We start from the raw sequence: 23,775 nt of genomic DNA, 5'->3' as shown, positions 1-23,775 counted from the left end.
AACAAAATGAAGAAAACTTCTGTTGGAGTGAAAGTAAAAAGAAAGATATAGGTACTCCAACAGAAGTAAGGAAAAAAAAAATAAAGACTAGAAATAAAAAGGAAGAGAGAGTGGGATGTAGTAAGAAAAGGATGTAGTGGATTCTACGTTGAGAAGCCGCAATAGGAAAAATACTAAATACTACTTTGCAGTAGTACTGAAGAAAGGGGAATGAGAAGGGATAGAAGTAGAAGTGGGAAGAGACAGAGGCAAACTGAATAGAGTTGGCTAGCTAGAGATGCAAGAGAGCAACTTGACACTCAAGGATGGATACGGCTCGTTTGCATGCCTGTCGAAGAACAGTAGCTCTATATAGATAGTAATGATGACTAAAAGATGAAATAATAAAATAAGAATAATGTACTGAAACTGAATGAAGATGGATAATTGCTAAAGACGAACAAGATAAATAAATCTAACAAATCATGGGCGCCATGAAAATGATCTTCGATCATTTTCCCAGGTATCTTATACTGCTGTCAAATATTAAATATATCAAACCTGTAATAATGAACATAAAGGAATAATAAAAATAAATGATATACAAAATAAATAAACATATTTATTAAAAATAACTACCAGATTTTTAACAATCTCTGAGTTAAGCAAGTTCATATTATGCTGTGACTCTAAAATGACATAAGTTATACAAGAAGATATATATATATTTTAAAGATAACAACAATAATGTTATCTGTTACAAACTTAAATATAAGTACCTCTTACTAACATATAGGGTACAAAATTACATAAATCTTCTACCAAATGGTTATAGTACGCCCACTACGTACAACTAAAGGAAACCGACGAAGATGAAAATAATACAAATAAATAGGCCCAAGCCTCACTAAGAGAAAATACAATACTGAATAAAGCAAAATTAAATATACAAATGAATAAACGTTATAGAAGTGAAGTTAAGAAAAATACCGACAAAATGACCTAAATTAACCGAGCAAATGCAATGAAATAAAGTAACGACGAAGTAACCGAACAAACGAAATAAAGCGAATAAATACAATATTTGGGAAACAAGCAAGTAATGTTACAAAATAAATTTACCCGAATTACATAAACCAATATCAAAGCAATAATAAAGTATTAAAAACCTAATTTTCTCTAGGCTTATTCCTGTGCACAAGAAGTTACCGTAGATACAAAGTTTGGGAACCAAATAATCTAATATACAAATACATATGTCAAAAAAAAAACAGAGGTAACCTAAATCTGGAAAAAAAACATAGTGTATTTAACAGATAGTCTGAAATATAAAAAAACCAATAGTTACTAAAACTCCTCACTAAATGTTCCCAAACGAGGTTGCGGTTGCATCCTAGAAAATGAGCATCACTATGATGCACCTCCATGCCCCCCCCGTAGGCCCAGGTGGCAGGACGAAAAGGAGCTGGAATGTCCCCCAAAAACTTGTTCCCAAAACATACTCCCAGTTTGACTTGGCGGTAGCTGCAATAAGGTCAAGGTGGCTTCCCTAGGTAGTCAAGGTGGGTACGACATCACATGAGGGTTAGTTTTCTTCCAAATGGCTAAAAACATATACTTCGTTTGATTTCTCATATAAACCGGTAAACAAAAGTAAAGAGAAGAAGAAATAATCGAGGAAAACTTTTTAGAAGCAATAACATAAAAAAAACAACCATTAAAAATGGAACAAAAACTAATCTCAGGTAACCTTGAACTATTTTGAGTTTGAAAACATGAACAAATAATGGCATTGCATTTGAAATAGGAATATAAAATATGACTTATCTGAAATAACATGAGATTAAGATAGTAATAGCCATCTACATACATTTTATATACCTTAATGAAATGGTATTGAACCAGACAAAGATAGTTACATGACAATTTATAGATATATTGGACATGAAAATTTATAGATATATTGGATGTTCAATCGGTTTAAAACGTACAGAGAAATGGTAATTATTTCCAATATTAATTTGAGGACTTCAAAAATGTTTGGTTATGTAAAACCAAAAACCCCATTAATATAAAGATCGATATAAAGATAATATAAAGATCGAAATAATCTACATCCTTCACCTAAGGGACTGGCTAAGAACATTTAACAATGAACCAACTATTTCATATATTCAAGGTTAACTAAAAACATTAGTAGAAAAAACGATTTACCGGTTAATTTTTTATTCCTCTTCCACTGATGGTACTCCCATCCTTACTCCAGGAAACCCGTACTCCAGGAAACAAGTGGTGGTAACTTTTTACTATACTTCCAAACTTAGTTGAAATAAAAATTAATTTCGAAGAAATTAACCGCCATTTACGGTACTAACCACCAACACCAACCTGTCAACCTCGCAGCCACCGGCCAAGTGCCTCTCATTCCTCCCCTCCCACAGTCAGCGAGGAAAACGTCAAACTCTCACGGAACACGAATTAAACGACAAGGAACGGTTCAACAACTATGTTCCGTACAGTGTGACGTCACATGAGAAGTCCTTTACGATAAATTAAAGAATTTAAATGGGAGGTCAAGAGAAAATAATTATTTTTTTAAAAATAATTACAGCGCTAAAAATGATAATATAACGGGTGGACCGTTACAATCCCCTCCTACTCGGGAAAAAAAAATTTTTTAACCAAAAAAAATTTTTTTTTTTTAAACTTCAAAATATTAACAACTAAATTTACAATAGTCTAACAATCCACGTTGATTCGCAAGATTACTTCTAAATATAAACTAATGGTCAAGGAAAAATAAATCAATACATGACTCAAACTCATACTAAAATGTTACTATGTTACTCTCTGCTACCAAATATTGACATAATATTGCTTAAAAGTCAAAACAGAACTAAATATTGCACTAAAGTTCATAATAATGCTAAGTGTCGAATTGGGCACCAAACCAAAATTGAACTATCCATGGACATCAGATTTATAAAGGATATATCCAAGGACGGAACAACCAGGAAAAGGTGTGAGCCAATTCGAGCCATATCACAAGTAAATATACCAAAGTGAATAAAAAAAATCAGTAACTAAAATAAGTAAAGTATTGAACACTTAATCCAAAATTGAACTAACAATGGACACCAGATTCATAATAGTATATCCAGAGAAGAACAATCAGGAAGATTTATGGAACAACTCTCACTAATGCCAAATAATACCAATAATAAACATACCAAAGGAATCCAAAACTCAATAACCAAAATAAATGTGGAATCGGACACGTAATCCAAAGTCGAACTATCAGTGGACACCAGATTCATAAAAGGCATATCCAAAGAAGAACGACCAGGCGAATTTATGGACCAATTCACACCAATACTAATCCACATAAACAGATCAGGTCTACGTACACCCACATCCGGTAATACGGACCTATCCAACCAAATACACAAAATAAATGAAGAATCGGACACTTATCCAGAATCGGACTATCAATGGACACCAGATTTATATAGGAGTATATCCAAAGAAGAACGATCAGGCAAATTTATGGACCAATTCTTACTAATACTAAATAAACTAAATTATTGGATCCAATGGTAACTAATACTGAACAAAATAAATAAATTAGGTCTACATACACCCTCATCCGGTAATATGAACCTATCTAAACTAAGTAATCCAAATAAGTCAGAATAAACATTGCTAACAGACTAAGTAACAGAGATGTAACCTGACTAAATCAAAAGTAAGATAAATACCTAAAGTGTATTGACTAAGATATTATAGAAACTACATAAACTTAATTCGTGCTGGTATTCGCGAACTATAGCATGTTGCTACAACAGATGTATGAGAATAACCAGACTCAGATAAGGTACTAATAATGTAAGAATAAGTAAGAAAGAAAAAGAATACATGATGAACTCGTAAGTTCTATGACACTATGATAAGTGATAGGCAAAAAAAATATGTGATAGGGTATAGGAAAAAAAAATAGCATAAGTGATAAGAAAAAAAAATTGACGAGAACGAGCAACAAGTTTAAATTAAAACTGCAGATTTATGCGCTCTCACATACGTGGAATTATTCAGGAAATATTCCAGAATCTGAATAGCAAAACTAATGCTTAAGGAAAGAAGTGGGAATATACTCAAATGAACAACTCATCTGTCTAAACACTCCAAATACTGACTTAACGAACCTACTATGTATAGGGATGGCCTAAGCATTGATTTATAAACAAGTGCGCAAGATATTTATCCATGTTTACTCATCAACTCAAAGTACAAACATACTATGAAGTAAAAGGCCTAATATGAACTAAATACTTCCCTATTAAATTGTAAAAAAAAACTGGAATACTTGGACTAATTACAGAAGAATGGTTAGGACATGCGACCGTCATTTCCTAACAAGAAATATTATAATGGTAAAACGTCTGCCTACTCTGCCATGAAAGACAAAGATTACGAAGCCAGTCAAACAGCAGTGATCAGTTGCTGAGCAACAACTTCGAACCCACGCATTCACAAATCAGAGTATTGACAGACTAATCATAAGCAGAAATGTGAAAGACTCAAGAATTCATACATACTTACATCAACATTCCAAACTAATTCCAGAATCATAGTGTGTAGGATAGAAGGATATAAATTATTATTAAGTGTTTAAGATATTGGAGACAAATGTTAATAGAGTAACCCAATAACAAATTAAAAACCACATCTTTCCAATATGGCAAATTCAATAACAATATATCAAAAATAATAAAAAAATTAGTAAGTAATCAAATATTCAAAATAATATAACACGTAACCTGAGATATGGTAGTTAACATAGTTCCATCATAATATCCATTATTAAACAAGAGTACTTGTATGAGCTTACCTATCCAACTATATAAATATATAATAAGTTAACAACCTTACTAACTTAGGGGTTAGGTGTGCAAAAACTGAACAAAAATACAAGTGAAGTTATTATCAATTGTGTAATCCTACTGACAGGATCAACAATTAATAATATTGACTCATAATAATAATTAAAATGCACCATACCTAATAATAAAAAAAATAAACTCATACATAAAGTACTACATAATAATTAAATTAATAAGTAATAAATAAATGTCATCAAAACTAAGCCAAAGATGAAATCAAGCAGTTTATGTGGGTACCTGCATTATCATATGATAAAAAAACAATATTGGACTAAAAGTTATAACCATACTAAAGATTGAGCTAAGCTAAAGACAAACAGAAGAAGAGATTAGCTTGAACAACACTGTTAAGGTAATCTTCTTCTGAAGATTGTTCTATAACTTAATAGAAAAGTAGTATCAATGTTTCCTAACTAATAAAGAATTTATATTTGAATCTCAACCTAAAGTATCTGATTCATATAAGCATTATATTATGGTACCCACACTGATATAATATTATTACCAAAATTTAACAAAACTGGAATATGAGATGGATAGTGGAACTACTTAACTATACAATTTATCATTGTAATGTTTAACACTACCAATTAAAGAAAAATAATTTGGATGACCATCTGTAATCATCCGAACCATGCGAATTCAACGTATCATGTATAGAAGCTAATGTTCTGGACTGATATTGCTTTGTGGTGTGTGCCTGTCTTACCAAACAACCCAAATATCAAAAATAACAAATATAAAATATAATCTAAAGTTTGTAAGACAAAGATACATATGGAGAAAATATTAGCGACACACCAACAAATCAAAATGCCAGCAAAATATATAAATAATCAAATCAATAAAGTAAATAAAATACCTAAATACTGAAAATGATTTCTAGTTATGTATAAAATATAACCATACTAGAAAAAAATGTATACATATATTCAACGATTAATTGTACGCGCAAATGTACTACCATTGGTAGAAGGAATAAAAATTTAACTAATAGAACATAATGTCAGTTATGTATACTCAATCTAAATACATAAATAAGTTTCCAATAAAAATACAAAATTCAAACTAAAATATGAGCTGTACCACTATAACTGAAAATGAGGTATCAAAAATAAACTAACCAAAACCAAAAGAAGCAGTATAAGTCTACCTGTTTATTATTAATAAAAATTAAAGACAAAAATAAATCAGAAATAACATATATACAAAGATATCAAAAAGTTAATAAAACAGAAAATTCCAATAAAAGAAAATTGAACTAAAAGAACTACTGTCTTAGAACCATAAAACGGTTGGCACCACGCATTGGGCAGCCAGTGTAACAAAATGAAGAAAACTTCTGTTGGAGTGAAAGTAAAAAGAAAGATATAGGTACTCCAACAGAAGTAAGGAAAAAAAAAATAAAGACTAGAAATAAAAAGGAAGAGAGAGTGGGATGTAGTAAGAAAAGGATGTAGTGGATTCTACGTTGAGAAGCCGCAATAGGAAAAATACTAAATACTACTTTGCAGTAGTACTGAAGAAAGGGGAATGAGAAGGGATAGAAGTAGAAGTGGGAAGAGACAGAGGCAAACTGAATAGAGTTGGCTAGCTAGAGATGCAAGAGAGCAACTTGACACTCAAGGATGGATACGGCTCGTTTGCATGCCTGTCGAAGAACAGTAGCTCTATATAGATAGTAATGATGACTAAAAGATGAAATAATAAAATAAGAATAATGTACTGAAACTGAATGAAGATGGATAATTGCTAAAGACGAACAAGATAAATAAATCTAACAAATCATGGGCGCCATGAAAATGATCTTCGATCATTTTCCCAGGTATCTTATACTGCTGTCAAATATTAAATATATCAAACCTGTAATAATGAACATAAAGGAATAATAAAAATAAATGATATACAAAATAAATAAACATATTTATTAAAAATAACTACCAGATTTTTAACAATCTCTGAGTTAAGCAAGTTCATATTATGCTGTGACTCTAAAATGACATAAGTTATACAAGAAGATATATATATATTTTAAAGATAACAACAATAATGTTATCTGTTACAAACTTAAATATAAGTACCTCTTACTAACATATAGGGTACAAAATTACATAAATCTTCTACCAAATGGTTATAGTACGCCCACTACGTACAACTAAAGGAAACCGACGAAGATGAAAATAATACAAATAAATAGGCCCAAGCCTCACTAAGAGAAAATACAATACTGAATAAAGCAAAATTAAATATACAAATGAATAAACGTTATAGAAGTGAAGTTAAGAAAAATACCGACAAAATGACCTAAATTAACCGAGCAAATGCAATGAAATAAAGTAACGACGAAGTAACCGAACAAACGAAATAAAGCGAATAAATACAATATTTGGGAAACAAGCAAGTAATGTTACAAAATAAATTTACCCGAATTACATAAACCAATATCAAAGCAATAATAAAGTATTAAAAACCTAATTTTCTCTAGGCTTATTCCTGTGCACAAGAAGTTACCGTAGATACAAAGTTTGGGAACCAAATAATCTAATATACAAATACATATGTCAAAAAAAAAACAGAGGTAACCTAAATCTGGAAAAAAAACATAGTGTATTTAACAGATAGTCTGAAATATAAAAAAACCAATAGTTACTAAAACTCCTCACTAAATGTTCCCAAACGAGGTTGCGGTTGCATCCTAGAAAATGAGCATCACTATGATGCACCTCCATGCCCCCCCCGTAGGCCCAGGTGGCAGGACGAAAAGGAGCTGGAATGTCCCCCAAAAACTTGTTCCCAAAACATACTCCCAGTTTGACTTGGCGGTAGCTGCAATAAGGTCAAGGTGGCTTCCCTAGGTAGTCAAGGTGGGTACGACATCACATGAGGGTTAGTTTTCTTCCAAATGGCTAAAAACATATACTTCGTTTGATTTCTCATATAAACCGGTAAACAAAAGTAAAGAGAAGAAGAAATAATCGAGGAAAACTTTTTAGAAGCAATAACATAAAAAAAACAACCATTAAAAATGGAACAAAAACTAATCTCAGGTAACCTTGAACTATTTTGAGTTTGAAAACATGAACAAATAATGGCATTGCATTTGAAATAGGAATATAAAATATGACTTATCTGAAATAACATGAGATTAAGATAGTAATAGCCATCTACATACATTTTATATACCTTAATGAAATGGTATTGAACCAGACAAAGATAGTTACATCGCACCTTGAAAACAAAAGTGGCACTATACTGAAAACATCAATTTTTAGTTATAGCGACATCTGCATTACTTTTGACTAAACGCTCCTATTGCAGAGACTCCTGTTCTAATAGCTCGCATAGTTTCTCCTAGAAGTCGCTAGTGTCACTTTTGACTTTTAGGGGTTTTGTCAAAATGGTAATTTAAAAAGTGGCACTGTATGGGTTTAGTGTCGGTTTCCGGCGGATTGTTGAGGGAGAAGCACGTCGTTGTAAGTAAAAAAGTGACATTTTTTCTTTAGTGCCGGTTTTCACGCAAATTTAAAATGTTAAGTTTCATTAAGTATTATTAATAGTTTGTTTACTTTTACCAAATAAACGATTTTTCTTTTTAATATGACACAATTTCGTTTTGTTTTTCTCTTTTTTATCATTAAGGTAAATATTAACTTGACTTTTTATTCTAATAATCAGAACTCTTATGTAAAACAAAAGTGGCACTATAAGGATTTTTTTTTAAATATTTTTTTCTAAAGTATTAGTTACATTATTAACTTGCCTTCTTCGGTAGAAACTAACTGTACTTTAATCAAATTGTTGAATAACATTAATTATAGTATTTAATTCGGTTATTTTAGTTCAAAATCCATTACAGAACTGTTCGAAAAACTTTAAACGGTCATACTGAAATATCTAGATTTTGGGATAATGTCACTTTTGTTTTCAAGGTGCGACATGACAATTTATAGATATATTGGACATGAAAATTTATAGATATATTGGATGTTCAATCGGTTTAAAACGTACAGAGAAATGGTAATTATTTCCAATATTAATTTGAGGACTTCAAAAATGTTTGGTTATGTAAAACCAAAAACCCCATTAATATAAAGATCGATATAAAGATAATATAAAGATCGAAATAATCTACATCCTTCACCTAAGGGACTGGCTAAGAACATTTAACAATGAACCAACTATTTCATATATTCAAGGTTAACTAAAAACATTAGTAGAAAAAACGATTTACCGGTTAATTTTTTATTCCTCTTCCACTGATGGTACTCCCATCCTTACTCCAGGAAACAAGTGGTGGTAACTTTTTACTATACTTCCAAACTTAGTTGAAATAAAAATTAATTTCGAAGAAATTAACCGCCATTTACGGTACTAACCACCAACACCAACCTGTCAACCTCGCAGCCACCGGCCAAGTGCCTCTCATTCCTCCCCTCCCACAGTCAGCGAGGAAAACGTCAAACTCTCACGGAACACGAATTAAACGACAAGGAACGGTTCAACAACTATGTTCCGTACAGTGTGACGTCACATGAGAAGTCCTTTACGATAAATTAAAGAATTTAAATGGGAGGTCAAGAGAAAATAATTATTTTTTTAAAAATAATTACAGCGCTAAAAATGATAATATAACGGGTGGACCGTTACAAAGTCACCACTTTTATAATTTTTAAAACATTAATTGTCATTAATGTCACCGAATGTATTTTTTCGTAGCAACGAAGGGCATCTGATGTAATATACTTAACGACGGGATATTATCAAAAATTATCAGTTTAATTTGTATTTCTGTAGCTTTCTATTGGTCAGAATCTCCTATGAATGAAATAATCAAAATAATTACCAAAGATGCTACTAGCACCATCTATGAATCAAAAGTCTAATAAGTCAGGAAATAAAATTCGGAATTATTTATCCTTTGAGCTTTTTAAGTTGGAAAAATAAGGTGCTCCGATGAGGAAACGGTTATTCCGAAATACGTATAAGCACATAGTAGAGTAGAGGCTCTGTACTGTACTCAAATCGGAACCATCTTTGCTTTTCGTTTAGTTTATACTTTATTCACCTTTGGTGGATATTAAAGGAAATAGTTCGCTAAAATTATTATCACGGTGAATGACAGAACGTGAAATGCAATTTAGATTTCCCTTGTCGAGTATTTCGCCACTCTATTATGCTTCATTTTTCCAACTTAAAAAGCTCAGAGGATAAATAATTTCGAATTTTATTTCCTGAAATAATTTTATTTGATATTAAGTTTAATTATTATATAAAATAAATAATATGTTTAAAACTAAAATTTCCAATATTCTGCACAATTCCTATATATCTCGATGTAGATGCACGAAAGAAAATGTTTGTAAAAATAATACCTACAAATCTTTCTTCTTCAATATATAACTACTGTTTCTATACTGACTCGTCAAGTGCTCTGCAATAAACCCAAAAGTTGCCAAAAGATCGAAGTACCCATCCCATCCCCATATCTGTTTAAAATTCGAGAAAAGCGACTTGGAGAGCAAAAAAATCCGCATGGAGCGGTTCCTTTTTCAAACTAACCTGTCGGCAGCTCTTGCGGCGGTTTTTTGCCGGGATCGGCATAGTTTTTTTCAAATAAACTAGCACTGATTTATGTAAAAATGTTGTTGTTGAAATGTTAAAAGGGCGTCATCGTGCCTTTTATGTTTATGAGAGATCGCGACAAAATTAAAATACAATTCTGCATAATGGGGCCGGGGCCATCGCTGGGGCGCTTGAGAACCTCACTCGATGAGGCTAGCAGTACATTTTCGAACAGCGGCGGTACTCGTTCCGAGTAGTACCAATGTTTATCAACTTTTATTCAGATCTTTTTTCCAAGAATTTTTCCATATTAAAAAGATCGTTTTTAATAAAAAGGTATAAACGACTGTTCTAATAATGAGAGGCTACGGCTACTTATAATCAAGTAGCCAACTTGTTCAACGATACTTTTCCAAACCAACAAAAGCCTAGACCAGCGGTTCTCAATCTGTGGTACATGTACCACTGGTGGTACATTTCATTTTTTGAGGTGGTACACAAAACGCAAAAACAGCCAAAATCAGCACCACTATTATAGTTAATTAGATCACCTAGTTAGATATGTATTTCAGTTAGGTGGTACCAAAAATAATAAAAAGTATTTGGTGGTACATGACACAAAAAGATTGAGAACCGCTGGCCTAGACAACTAACGCCATTAGAATGGTACAGTTTTGATTTCACGATCAGATTATCCGCTCTGAGCTCGTAGGTAGAGGGGATAATTAAAAATTCGCGAGCGCCAGCAGTGACAAGTCAGTGAACTTTAACTGGAAATTTGACGTTCTTCATATTTAGAGTTGCATATAATTTTTACTAAATGTCTCATTTAAAAGGCCGAAAGTTCCTTAGAATAAACAAAAAGTTTCTTTTGAACGAGATATAGTCGGAAAAATGAAAGAATATCCATGAACGATCACAGCAATCACATATTATTCAGATTATTAATATAATCTATCTCTCTCGTTTATTATAGGGCTTTTCATCGTTTGTCATTGGTTTCGAGCCTCTGTCATCTGTCACATAATATTAATATATCTACGTCATACGTCTTTGGCTTGTATCCTTGGTATGTACCAATAACGTACGACGTAGATATATTAATATTATGTGACACATGACCAAAGGTCGAAACAAATTACTGTGAATGATAAGCCCTATTTATGGAAAAAAAGCAAATACAAAATATGTGTATTCTTGGTATTCATGTATACATGGGTATACATTGTATACATGGGTATTCTTTCATTTTTCCGACTGTATTTAAAAATAAAAATCACACTAAATTTTCTCATTTTTCACCCCTGTAACTGATTAAAATAAACAAAAATTTTCAGGGACTTTTGATCCTCGATAATAATGTAGTAGTCCTGTCGCCAGGGGGGGTACAACGGCCTCGTTAATTCAGATGGACTTACTCAAGTTTTTTTTATGTATTTTGACCCGTAGAACACGAATTTTTTGGGTAACAGTTGATCCGGATGTCGATAAGATTGTTATAGACCAAGAACTTGAGGAATCAAATAACAGCGATTTTTGGCAAAACAAAACAATATTTTGTATTTTTTGGGCCATTTTAAGTAAAAAATATTTCTACAAGTTTTTTCGTAGGATGCACAGTTTTCGAGATAAACGCGGTTGAACTTTAAAAAAATCGAAAAATTGCAATTTTTGAACCCGAATAACTTTTGATTAAAAAATAAAATAGCAAGTCTGCTTACCGCATTTGAAAGTTTAAGTCAAATTATATCGGTTTTGATTATTTGCATTGGTAAAAATTTATTTTTTTATTGTTTAACAAAGCTATAAACACGTAGGGTTTCCCGTGCTTTTACATGCGTTTTAACGCATGTAACGTAGAAATAGTCTTGATTGCACTAGTACCTATTCTACCTACTCGTTCGATTTTAAATGAGAAATCATAGAAACATCACTCACGCACTAGTTGTTTGTAGCTTTGTTTAGCAATAACACAATAAATTTTTAGCAATGCAAATAATCAAAACCGACATAATTTGACTTGAACTTTCAAAGGCGCTAAGCAGAATTGCTATTTTATTTTTTAATCAAAAGTTATTCGGGTTTAAAAATTGCAGTTTTTCGATTTTTTGAAAGTTCAACCGCGTTTATCTCGAAAACTGTGCATCCTACTAAAAAACTTGTAGAAATATTTTTTGCTTAAAATGACCCAAAAAATACAAAATATTGTTTTGTTTTGCCAAAAATCGCTGTTATTTGATTCCTCAAGTTCTTGGTCTATAACAATCTTATCGACATCCGGATCAACTGTTACCCAAAAAATTCGTGTTCTACGGGTCAAAATACATAAAAAAAATTTGGGTAAGTCCATCTGAATTAACGAGGCCGTTGTACCCCCCCTGGCGACAGGACTATAGTCTTTCATTGTGCGTTTAATTTTTTCAAATATACTTATTGGTTCTCTCAGGATTCGAAAAAAAGTAATGCATTTAAAAAGAGTGGTGCGAAATTTTACGTTTTCGCTCTTAATTAATTATTTAAGTGCAATAAATGCATAATTTAATATTTAAGAAGTATTATACTATAATAATTGTATTAAATTATTTTTCGTACTTCCGGGCCTAAAGTGACAACTTCACTCCCTTGTGACAGGTACTAAAGTGTCACATTTAATCCCTCCGGGATTAAATATTGACGAAACTCCCGGAACGATTAAATCACAAACAAACGAATTTAAGGGATATTTTATTGAAAAATATAATTAATTAGAATGGTAATTAACGTTAATATTCAAATTAATATTGTGACAGTTCGTCATATTGACCAGTCTTTCCTGGGTTAATGCAGCAGGTAACTGACGAGTTTACCTTAAGCATTAAATATTTATCATCCGGAGCCTCCCGTAAGAACTGATCTACCTGCTCAGACGTGAGAATTCTTGACTTCTTTGGCTTAAATCCCTCATTTCTTCTCTTCAAAAAAGCTAATAATTTTGGAAATTTACTTATATCAATATCTTCTCTAATGTTAATAACCGATTTCAGCATTGAGTAATGTGCCCAGAGAGTTGAGGCACAAACCGCTTTTGATTTATCATCGAAGTAGACTAACAGCGCATTTTCAGTAGGTTGTCTCACATTTTTTAAGCGGCACCACTTTTTAAAAGCATCGTACTGCTGCTCGTATAGTTTTCTAGATTTCGGTGGTAACAATTCTTCACCTACTTCGGCTGCTCTTTTATCAATATCAGATACACCTTCTTCACTCATGATACCAATAATTATCAATAACAATGTTTCTTTACAATGACACTAGTAATGACAATGTTTCTAAATTATAACTGTCACAACGCAATGTTACTATGGTAACTTATTTTAAAGACAGTTTATTAAATGAGTTGAAGAGAGAAAAAACTGATTGAAATTATTGAAATAATTAATAAAATCATACCGAAAGTACGAAAAGTATCGTATATACCTTGCGACTGAAGTACATTTAATCCTTCAGGTAAATTATGGCCCTCCCTGCGGTCGGGCCATAAACTTTACCTTCAGGATTAAATGTACTACTTCAGTCCCGCGGTATATAATGTACTAATACCTACTTTTTTGCAGAATAAATTTTTTCTAATATTATCTGTCAACATAAACTTCAAAACGATAAGCAAAGTCTTAAAAATAATCATAATGAATAATAAATTCTGTACTTACTGATTGATATTACTACTATTACTGTTACTACTTACTACTTATTACTATTATTACTTACTGCTTGATATTAACTATTGATTACAATCCAATTACTTCTTTACGTTGTAAATATTACACGATAAGAATTAAATAATAAGTTTGGAACAATTATTATTTGCTTTTCTCCTTTCCTCTTTAAATTTCCGGCCGAAACAGTAAGCCATCCGCTAGATGGCAATACCAACCATACCAGCGGAACTCACAGAGGATAGGCAACACTTTTCTCTTTCCAGCGAAATTTCCAACGAAAGTTGTAAAGTACGAAAGTAATCCGCTAGGTACGTGGCGATACCAGCGAAGCTCAGGGCGTTTAGTGTAATGTCTAGTGTGTGTGTTGAGTAAATGTCTTGTTAATTAGGTAGAGCCATCTTGTCTTTATAAAGAGGCGCTAATTGTATCCGGCCATCTGCGGTTCCTCAGGTGCGTGTACATAGTTTGAATAAAAAAGTTTTGAGACTATTATTAGGTGTTTGTAGGCTTTCGTGTTTAAGTTTAATAGGTGCCCGGGGCTTGTTGATCATGAATATGAGCTTAGTTTTTTTCCAGCATGTCAAATTTTCAGGGAAAGTGTATTTGACATTTTTCATAGATACTGCCAAAAATACTGAGAAACTTTATTAAAACTATATTTAATAGAAAATTACACTGCAAAACCGAGTGCAACAATACATACAAACAAACAATACATAAACAATATACAAACAATAAAAAAACAATGTGTGTTTTATAAAAAAACAATGCATTATAATGTACATTCGAGTTTTTTTTAACAAAAACCTTGTCTTTTTCCGTGAAAGCCGTATTTTCTAGATTTTCTTTTGTGGATTTTTGTGAGCAAGTCCCCCTTCAATGTCCAACAATAATCAGCCATCATTCTAATATCCCATCTTCCTTGGTAACATCTCTCCATCTTCTTTATGTCTCAATGGAACCTCTCTCCCTGTTCCTCGCTGACAGCTGCAAGACTTCCGGGAAAATAGGTAACGTGGGAATCCAGGTAAATTTTTTTGTAGTTTGCAGACTTGTTATTTCTAAGGAAACCGTCTATGACTTTTACAAGAGAACTCCATGCTTCATATTCATCCTGGATCATTGTATTCTGGAACAATAAGTCCGATTTTAAGGTTCGAATTTGAGGGTCTACAAAAATGCTTTCTCTAAGTTTAGCTTCAGAAAGTGCAGGTAATTTGCCTCACAAGTATTTAAGGCAGTCATACGTTTCTTTGAGATGCACGGAGTGAGCAACAGGAACTGAAGCATAAGTAAGTATTGCCATTGTGCAACACCCTTCAGACTTAGAAGAACCAATAGATAACCACCATGATGTGGATTCAGAAATGTCAGCTCCCAATTTCATGACTATTTCAGGAATATTAAAATATTACACCAGTCAACCCTTTTAAGAGAAATATTCCGCAAGCTCTTTTTCACGATGCGGATACCACGAAAATGCAGTTGCTATACAGCCATCTTTCTGTCGTGATCCTAAGATTTATGCAGCATCCTTCAGTTGGGCCCAAGTCTCTCAATAACTCATTTTGTTTAGCTTGGATAAACTTTTGAGGTTGGTCTAAATCAAGATTGAATTCGTCCTCATCAGTTTTTTCGTTTGAAGTTTCATCTGATGATTGCTATTGTATGGTGTGAAGAAAAGGTGGAGGTCCATGAGATACGGGTCGTTTAGCAGACGGTAAATCTGGATACTGAATTGTATGTTTATGTTTATTTTCCGAATTGAAATCCTAGATATCGCAGATGCAAAAGTAACAGTCGATGTCATGGTTTTTTGGTTCCCTCCATACCATAGGAATGCCAAAGGGTTAAGAGCTACCTACGTGTATCTTTTGTCCATTTTATCAGTAGATCGACTCACTGAAAGCACACTATGTGTTGAGCCCAAGGTTTGTCCTAATCATCGAGCTTTACACCGAAGTAAGTAAGCGTGATAAGCTTCCTTGATAAAATCTATTATGTTTCGTTAATGCTTTTTTATCATCGTTAGATCACCACACATATAACAAAATATACCCAGACAGTTTTAACACTTTCTTGATGACATTTTGACGTATTTAACACTCCCAAAATAAACAAATAAATGTAATAAACAGAATAGAGAAACATAATCAACAGAAATAGAAATAAATATTTCTAACAACACTTCAAAACACCAAAATTCATGTCGGCTTGTGCTATTAACAAGACTAGTCTTTGTTTTTGTTATACATAACCAAACTAAATTCAGTGCAAAGTACTACAAATATAATATCTACTATAATACCTGCTGTTAATTTTTCGAGATGAATTTGAGGAGAATGCATAGGAGTTGCCGCAGGAATGTGGTGTCGCGCCACTGCTCTGGATGCAGGACATGTTTTGTCAGGCCGAGTACATATTTGGCCAGAACTATTAGTGGATTCCACAGCATTGTTTTAAAGTTTAATATTCCGCACGCGTCGGCTACTCACCAAACTCGAAAGACTCGACCGACAGTCGACTCCTTTCCACGCAAATATTCCCTCTTCTCAAATTTTCGGAAATTCTCAGACTCAAAAAAGTGGCCGCGAGACCGTAAATCCACGCAAATGACAGCAGTAGGTCGATAATTGACTGTCTCTACAATAGAATCCTCATAAACAAATGTTTCTAATTGGGTAGAGGATGTATTTTTCACTCTGAGGTATGCGATTGAGGGTTTTTGCATTCTTTGCTTGCATGGGAATTCTTTAATAGTTTTTTCTGCAAAAGGTTTTTGATTTTATATAAAAATAGACGATTGTTTGCTTATGAGGATTATTCAATAACAGAAGAAAACGGATGAATGTTTTTACTATTCTGTAAATTGTTTTTTCAATAAAAAAACAATATTGTGTTAACATTCTAGAATATTCGATATGTCATCTAAAAATCCCGAAATGTCTAGTGAAGTCTGGAACGTTACAAAATGTATATAAACATAGAAAGCTAAGATTTAAAATAACAGTAGTATTTGAGTTTTTGAATTTTATAGATGTCATTGTATAACAAATTGGAGATTAAAATTGGTTTTAAAGAAGTGTAACATTGGCAGCGGTGGGACTAAAGAGAATTTATTAAATTGGATAAATAAATGGATAAGCCCGGCCCCCGGAAGGTAGTTTCAGTAACTAATGTCGAATCTGACGTATCATCCATACCTCATTATCTTCGATATTTAAACCAGGCACAAACAGAACTAGCAACATTTTAAAACCACCCACATTCGATGGTCAAATAGCATGGAAAACTTATCGTTTTCAATTTGAAGCTGTATCGGGAGTGAAGGGCTGGACTGAGAAAGATAGGTAGATGTTACCAAAATAATAGCCGGAACAAATTGGAAATATATTGTTCAGGATAGAAATGGCCTATGTCCAAAAATGGACGATAGAAGGCTAAGTAGGAGAGAAAGAAATGGCAGCTTTCTTGGTGGTGTCGCTTTGAGGGCAGGCAGCAACCGTTTTACAATTTGTTCCCCAGGATGCACCCACTATATCTCTCTCGTTCAAGCTTTAGAGACCAGATAAGGCCAGCAGCACCTAAAGCAGGTTTTTTAAAGTCCGCTGAAGGGTCCATATCAAAAACATAAAGAAATCCTGTAAGAATTTGAAGTCTATCTTGAAAGATTATCGCATTTGGCATACCCTCAGGCATTTAAGGATTTTCTGGAATAAATTGGTATACAAGCATTTATATATGGACTACAAAATGTCGAAATGCGACAAGCTCTCCGATTACAATATGACAAAACGTTAGGTGCAGCACTAATCTCAGCCAAGGAGTAAGTATGAAGCGGCCTAAAGCATTTCAGATCTCGCCCAAAAATTAAAAGAAATAATATATCGAGAAAATGAAGAAGTTACAATCACAGACAATCAACAACCTATCTTATCCCAAATTGTAAGCATATTGCAAAATCTTCAACAAAAAACTTAAAAACAAAAAATGAAAACAGAAGATGTTTTAATTACGGAAGAATGGGATATTTGCAAAATAATTTCAGAAACCGATTACAGGAAATGACAGGAAAATTAAAGAATGAGGTATGAAGGTCGCCTAGATCGATATCCAGAAGCCTGTTACAAAGTCCCACTAGAAATATAGTAGATACAGGTCTCTAAGAAATGAATATCACCACAGAACTGACCAAAGAAAGGAAATACTCTGGAACCTGAGATTGCTCATTTGACGAAGCACTAGTAATTAGTAAAAATTAAATAGAAAAGTTAAGACAACATAATATATCAGAATGTGTTAAATGAACGTGAAGAAAACGAGAACGTAACTGAAGAAGTACAAGACAATGAATAAAATTCCCTGAAAAACCTTAAAAAGACTCAAAAGAAAGATAATGACTTAAAAATCATACGATATTGGCTTAAAATTGGAGTAAGACCTATTTGGTAGGAAATATCCAACTACAGTGGAACTATAAAGACGTACTGAACTCAATGCGAATGTCTGTATCTTTCCAATGGTTTGTATCGAAAGGAAAGTCGCCATGGAGTACATACGTGTTAAGGAAGTGGAACAACATTAAAGTTCCATAATAATGCAAATAGATTGCAAAATAGATGCAAACAAATTTAGAAAACAGAAGCACCACAGGAAGAAGAAAAAGAGGTTTCACTCATTGTAAAATCATTAAGAAGCTACTAAAGCTGAACCAAACAGGTCTTAAGTTAGCAAACTAGCTTATAAAATTTAAATTCTAATTAATTTCAAATATACAGAGTGAGTTTTATGTATGGAAACACTGTATTATCTCGAAAACGGCTTCCACGAATTTTATAGATTTTGGTAGGTAGGGGTTTTCTAATGCGGCCGATATTATAGTGCTAATTACATTGTTGTCATATTTTTCCGTTTTTCTGGAAATCTAATGAACTTTCTTATTTCAAATGGAACACCCTGTATATTTTTTGCGTTTTGAAGTCCTTAAGAAATACCGATTATTTTTCTTGTTATATTCCCTATACCTAAATGCCATAAGTTAGAAGCTATTGCTACATTTATTTAAAAAAAAATTTAAACAAATTTATAAAAATCAATTTTTTTGGCCTGGGTAAACACTATTTTAGGTTGTTTGGATCATTGGGAACAGAAAAGATCTGTAATTTTTCTCTAAAATTAATCGTTTCAGAGTTATAAACAATTTAAAACTGAAAACAATCGAATAATGACGATTTTCAAGGTTCAAGAACACAAATTGACAATATGATTTTTGAAACTGAAAAGTACCCAAATTCAAGCTCAATACTTCTTATTTTATCAGTTACCGATAAGTAATTTGAGATTGTTTCATTTTAAAACAGTGTTTTTTAGTTGTTAATGCAGCCCGATTGCCTGTCCTCTCATATGCACTTCATTAAAAATTAAAAAGCAATGTTATACAATAAAAGTAGGCAAAAAATCTTATCAAGCTATTAGAAGAAGAGTTGGGCTTGAATGTAGATACTTTAAAATTTCAAAAATTATATTTTTTACTTGTGTTCCTGAACCTTGAAAATCGTCATTATTCGATTTTTTTCAATTTTAAATTATTTATAACTTGGAAACGATTAATTTCAGAGAAAAATTACAAAAGATCTTTTTTGTTCCCAATGATCCAAATAACCTAAAACAGTATTTACCCGGGCCAAAAAAATTGATTTTTATAATTTGCTAATTTTTTTTATTGTAGCAATAACTCCGAAATTATGGTATTTAGGTATAGGGAATATAACATAAAAAATAATCAGTATGTCTTAAGGACTTCAAAATGCAAAAAATATACAGGATGTTCCATTTGAAATAAGAAAGTTCATTAGATTTCCAGAAAAACGGAAAATATGACAACAATGTAATTAGCACTATAATATCGGCCGCATTAGAAAACCCCTACCTATCAAAATATATAAAAATCGTCCAAGCCGTTTTCGAGATAATTGAGTGTTTCCATACATAAAACTCACTCTGTATATTATGAAAAAAATAATTTAATAACCGACAGTGCCTACATAACCTACATAAATTTCACAAACAATACAAAATCCACAAATTTTCCATCTCTTTCCTATTGAAACCTCCGAAAATACACCGCAAAATCATTGAAGGATAGCCGTAGAGGATGTTTTGCAATAGTTGCAGGTAAACCGCAACCGTACACAACTGACGGTCGCAAAAATAGGGTAAGGTGGGATAAAAATAGCCCTCCCAAGGATTCAGGTGAGTGAGACCAACTACATCACTATTTTGATGTATTTCTATACTATACTTATCCCATTCTGACATCTTAATTGTCTTAAGGCGAGTTGTATTGTTATGTTAAATATAAATATACGTGGGCATGGGTTTAAAAACAATTAGTATTTTAAATGGAGTGGTTCAATATGTTGATGTATAATTTAAGGAAGTGGAAAAAAGTCTGGCCGTCTTCGTATTCTTTCGATTTATTATTTTGTGCAGTTCTTACAATATATGTCAATGAAACTTCTTTTTGGACAAAAAATTGTTTTTGACCTTCTTCCTCTTCTTCTTTTTGTGTAGACATGACTGTATGTTCTTTCAATGTGTTTCCAGTAAGTTGCCATTCCATTGTTTTCGTAGTCTTCCCAGTGATCGTCTTCCCGTTGGGGAACGACTTATTTTTAACCAAACAAGTTAATTTATGGATAGACAACGATTTTACTCAGACTAAGTTGTCCATTTTTGATGAAGAAACAATGTATTTTTTTTATTGTGCCGTCTCCTTTGAACCATGCCGTCTTCCACCCAGGGTGGTGATGCAAATGGTAATTGTAGATTTAGGCTTTATGACACTATGCATTTTCTTGTATCATTTCTAATATCGTTTCTGATATGTCAAAAAAATGTATAGTGTCATACACAGATACAAGAAACGATATCAGAAACGATACAAGAATTTGTGGCAGACACAGATTCTTGTACAAGAACTGCGCCAATTTCTGCGCAAAGAGCAAAAACGTATAACCTGCTGGTAAAACATCTAAATGTCACAATGGCGGCTGAAAATCGGACCATATGATTTATGTCTTGATGAATTTATTTGTGTTTTTGTAGGTATTATTTATAAATATTTTATTGATACTTAATATACCGTTTGGTATGGACTACTGTTCCACTAATAACTATAACCATATATTTAGCTCCTAGTAAAGTTCAAACTATAACTTTGGGTTTCATGTGGCATAATTTTTTAATAGAGGAAAATACAATAGTTCCTCAAACTGAAGATAATTGGATCAAACTGAAGATAATTCTAATGCAAATATTTTAGCACAAATATCAAAACAAAATAAAAAACACAAATAATCAACAGTCAACGTAAAAATTCTGGTTAACATTAAAATGTTTTGTTTTTAAAAGTTTATAAATTTTATAAAATCCTTAAAATCAGCTGTAGACGCAGTACTACCATACCAATGTAACGTGACACAGTGTGACAAACAAAATTTCGACCAATCACGTGCCGAATTTCATACAATTTTCGATACAAGAACTTGCATAGTGTCATACAGGGCACAAAGGTACGTACAAGAAACGATACAAGAAAATGTATACAAGTTCTGATATCAGAAACTATATTAGAAATGATACAAGAAAATGCATAGTGTCATACAGCCTTTAGGAAACTGCTGCATAAAAGATTTATGTAGAGGAGCGGTTAAACTATTTCTTAAGGTCTATCAGTCACGAGTTCTAGCGTCTTCCTACTTATCTTTCTCATTATACTCTACCTTCAAATATAACTCGGAGTAATTCATATCTTTCGCAAATGAAATGGAACTGGGTTTGAGACCATGCGAGCACAGTAGTAGTAGAGAAAGACCACAAAAACGATAGCTAGACGACATCAAAGCAAAAATGGGGAGAAACTGCCACCAAATAGCACAAGACAGAGAAGAATGCAAACAGGCCGAAGAAGAAGAAGAAGAAGATTCGACAAGGAAAAAGATTTCCTGTAGTTGGCTGTATACCATGTAATACAAAAAATAGTAAAATCCTTTATAAAAGGTATATTTAAAATCCCTAAAAAGGGCTACATCACAATCACATAACTAGTTTTCGACTGGTTTACCAGTCATCATCAGTGCTTACGTGCAATGTACATGCTAACCACCAAGATATTATTTAACAAAAATATGTGGGTCAAAGCCCTACAAAATTAGTCCGTCAAGGAAACTTGATTTAGAATGCTACATTAGGCGTGGATGTTTAAAATATTTTGCTAATATGCCCCAGGTAACATCTGAGCTGTGGATTTTACTTGCTCACATGGTGAAAGTATGACAGCAAGTGACAATGAAATGGATAGAGACCTCCGAACGATGACAAGACAGAAATGACAGTTCCACAGGAAGTTGAAAAATTAACCTGTTATATTTAAAGACTCTGGTGTACAGCTTGTTAAAATTAGAAATTAGGTAATAACACACTCCATTGTGAAAATTATCATTTAAAATTCAGTAAACTAGATGGTGCAGTTAAAAATGTATTCACGTATACTGTAAGTGTAGGTAGTTAGGCAAACCACATTTCTTACACACTTACCTACACAAATTCAACAGCTACCAATAAGTTAAATAAATTCGATAACTTTAAATCAACACAAAATTGCTTTTTTTAAATCTTAGATCTCTTGATAACAATATTTGATTACTGAATTTAGTTCTCGAATACAAACGTTTGTGTAATGTGGTTTGCCTTACTACCTCCACTTACAGTATACGTGAATACATTTTTAACTGCACCATCTAGTTTACTGAATTTTAAATGATAATGTTCACAATGGAGTGTGTTGTTACATCATTTCTAATTTTAACAAGCTGTATACCATAGTCTTTAAATATGAGAGGTTAATTTTTTAACTTCCTGTGGTACTGTCATTTCTGTCTTGTCATCGTTCGGAGGTCTCTATCCATTTCATTGTCACTTGCTGTCATACTTTCACCATGTGAACAAGTCAAATCCACAGCTCAGATGTTACCTGGGGCATATTAGCAAAATATTTTAAACATCCACGCCTAATGTAGCATTTTAAATCAATGTTTCCTTGACGGACTAATTTTGCAGGGCTTTGACCCACATATTTTTGTTAAATAATATCTTGGTGGTTAGCATGTACATTGCACGTGAGTATAACCTACAACTTTTCTTAACCGTAGTCAAAATTTCAATATCTTTGCATTATTTAACTAGGTTATATTCATTTTAGGTATGCACTGATGATGACTGGTATTGGTAAACCAGTCGAAAACTAGTTATGTGATTGTGCTGTAGCCCTTTTGAGGGATTTTAAATATACGTTTTATAAAGGATTTTACAATTTTTTTTTTAAGAAGAAGAAGCTTTCTTAAGATATCAACTTCCCCACTCTACTAGTTCTGCTACTCCACCATTTGCAAATAAGGTTGCTCGTCTCCATTCTAAACTCCCGTAACAAAAAAAGAACCTTGAAGAGGAGAAAGCCTAAGCAGGGTTTCATAACGTTCTGGATTCGATTATTGCCTAAGAACTTTTTAGGTAAAGATATTTATTTTGTGTCTTCT

At 32.7% G+C, this 23,775-nt stretch overlaps 1 protein-coding gene and 1 long non-coding RNA gene across 3 annotated transcripts in view; both read right to left on the bottom strand.

Moving 5' to 3' along the window:
* LOC114327163 (uncharacterized) overlaps window positions 1-23,775 on the bottom strand; it is a 395,881-nt gene that overhangs the window by 37,608 nt on the left and 334,498 nt on the right. The window lies entirely within an intron of this gene.
* On the bottom strand, window positions 582-8,317 carry LOC126882782 (uncharacterized). Its single transcript, XR_007697387.1, has 2 exons — window positions 2,194-8,317; window positions 582-1,583 (listed from the first exon to the last, which is right to left on the bottom strand). It is a non-coding gene; the product is annotated as an uncharacterized LOC126882782 (long non-coding RNA).

Source organism: Diabrotica virgifera, chromosome 3 (assembly GCF_917563875.1).
Source record: "Diabrotica virgifera virgifera chromosome 3, PGI_DIABVI_V3a".
NCBI classification, from domain to species: domain Eukaryota; kingdom Metazoa; phylum Arthropoda; class Insecta; order Coleoptera; family Chrysomelidae; genus Diabrotica; species Diabrotica virgifera.
The sequence above is the reverse complement of the archived record's forward strand: the minus strand, read 5'-3'. Positions and strand labels throughout refer to the sequence as shown.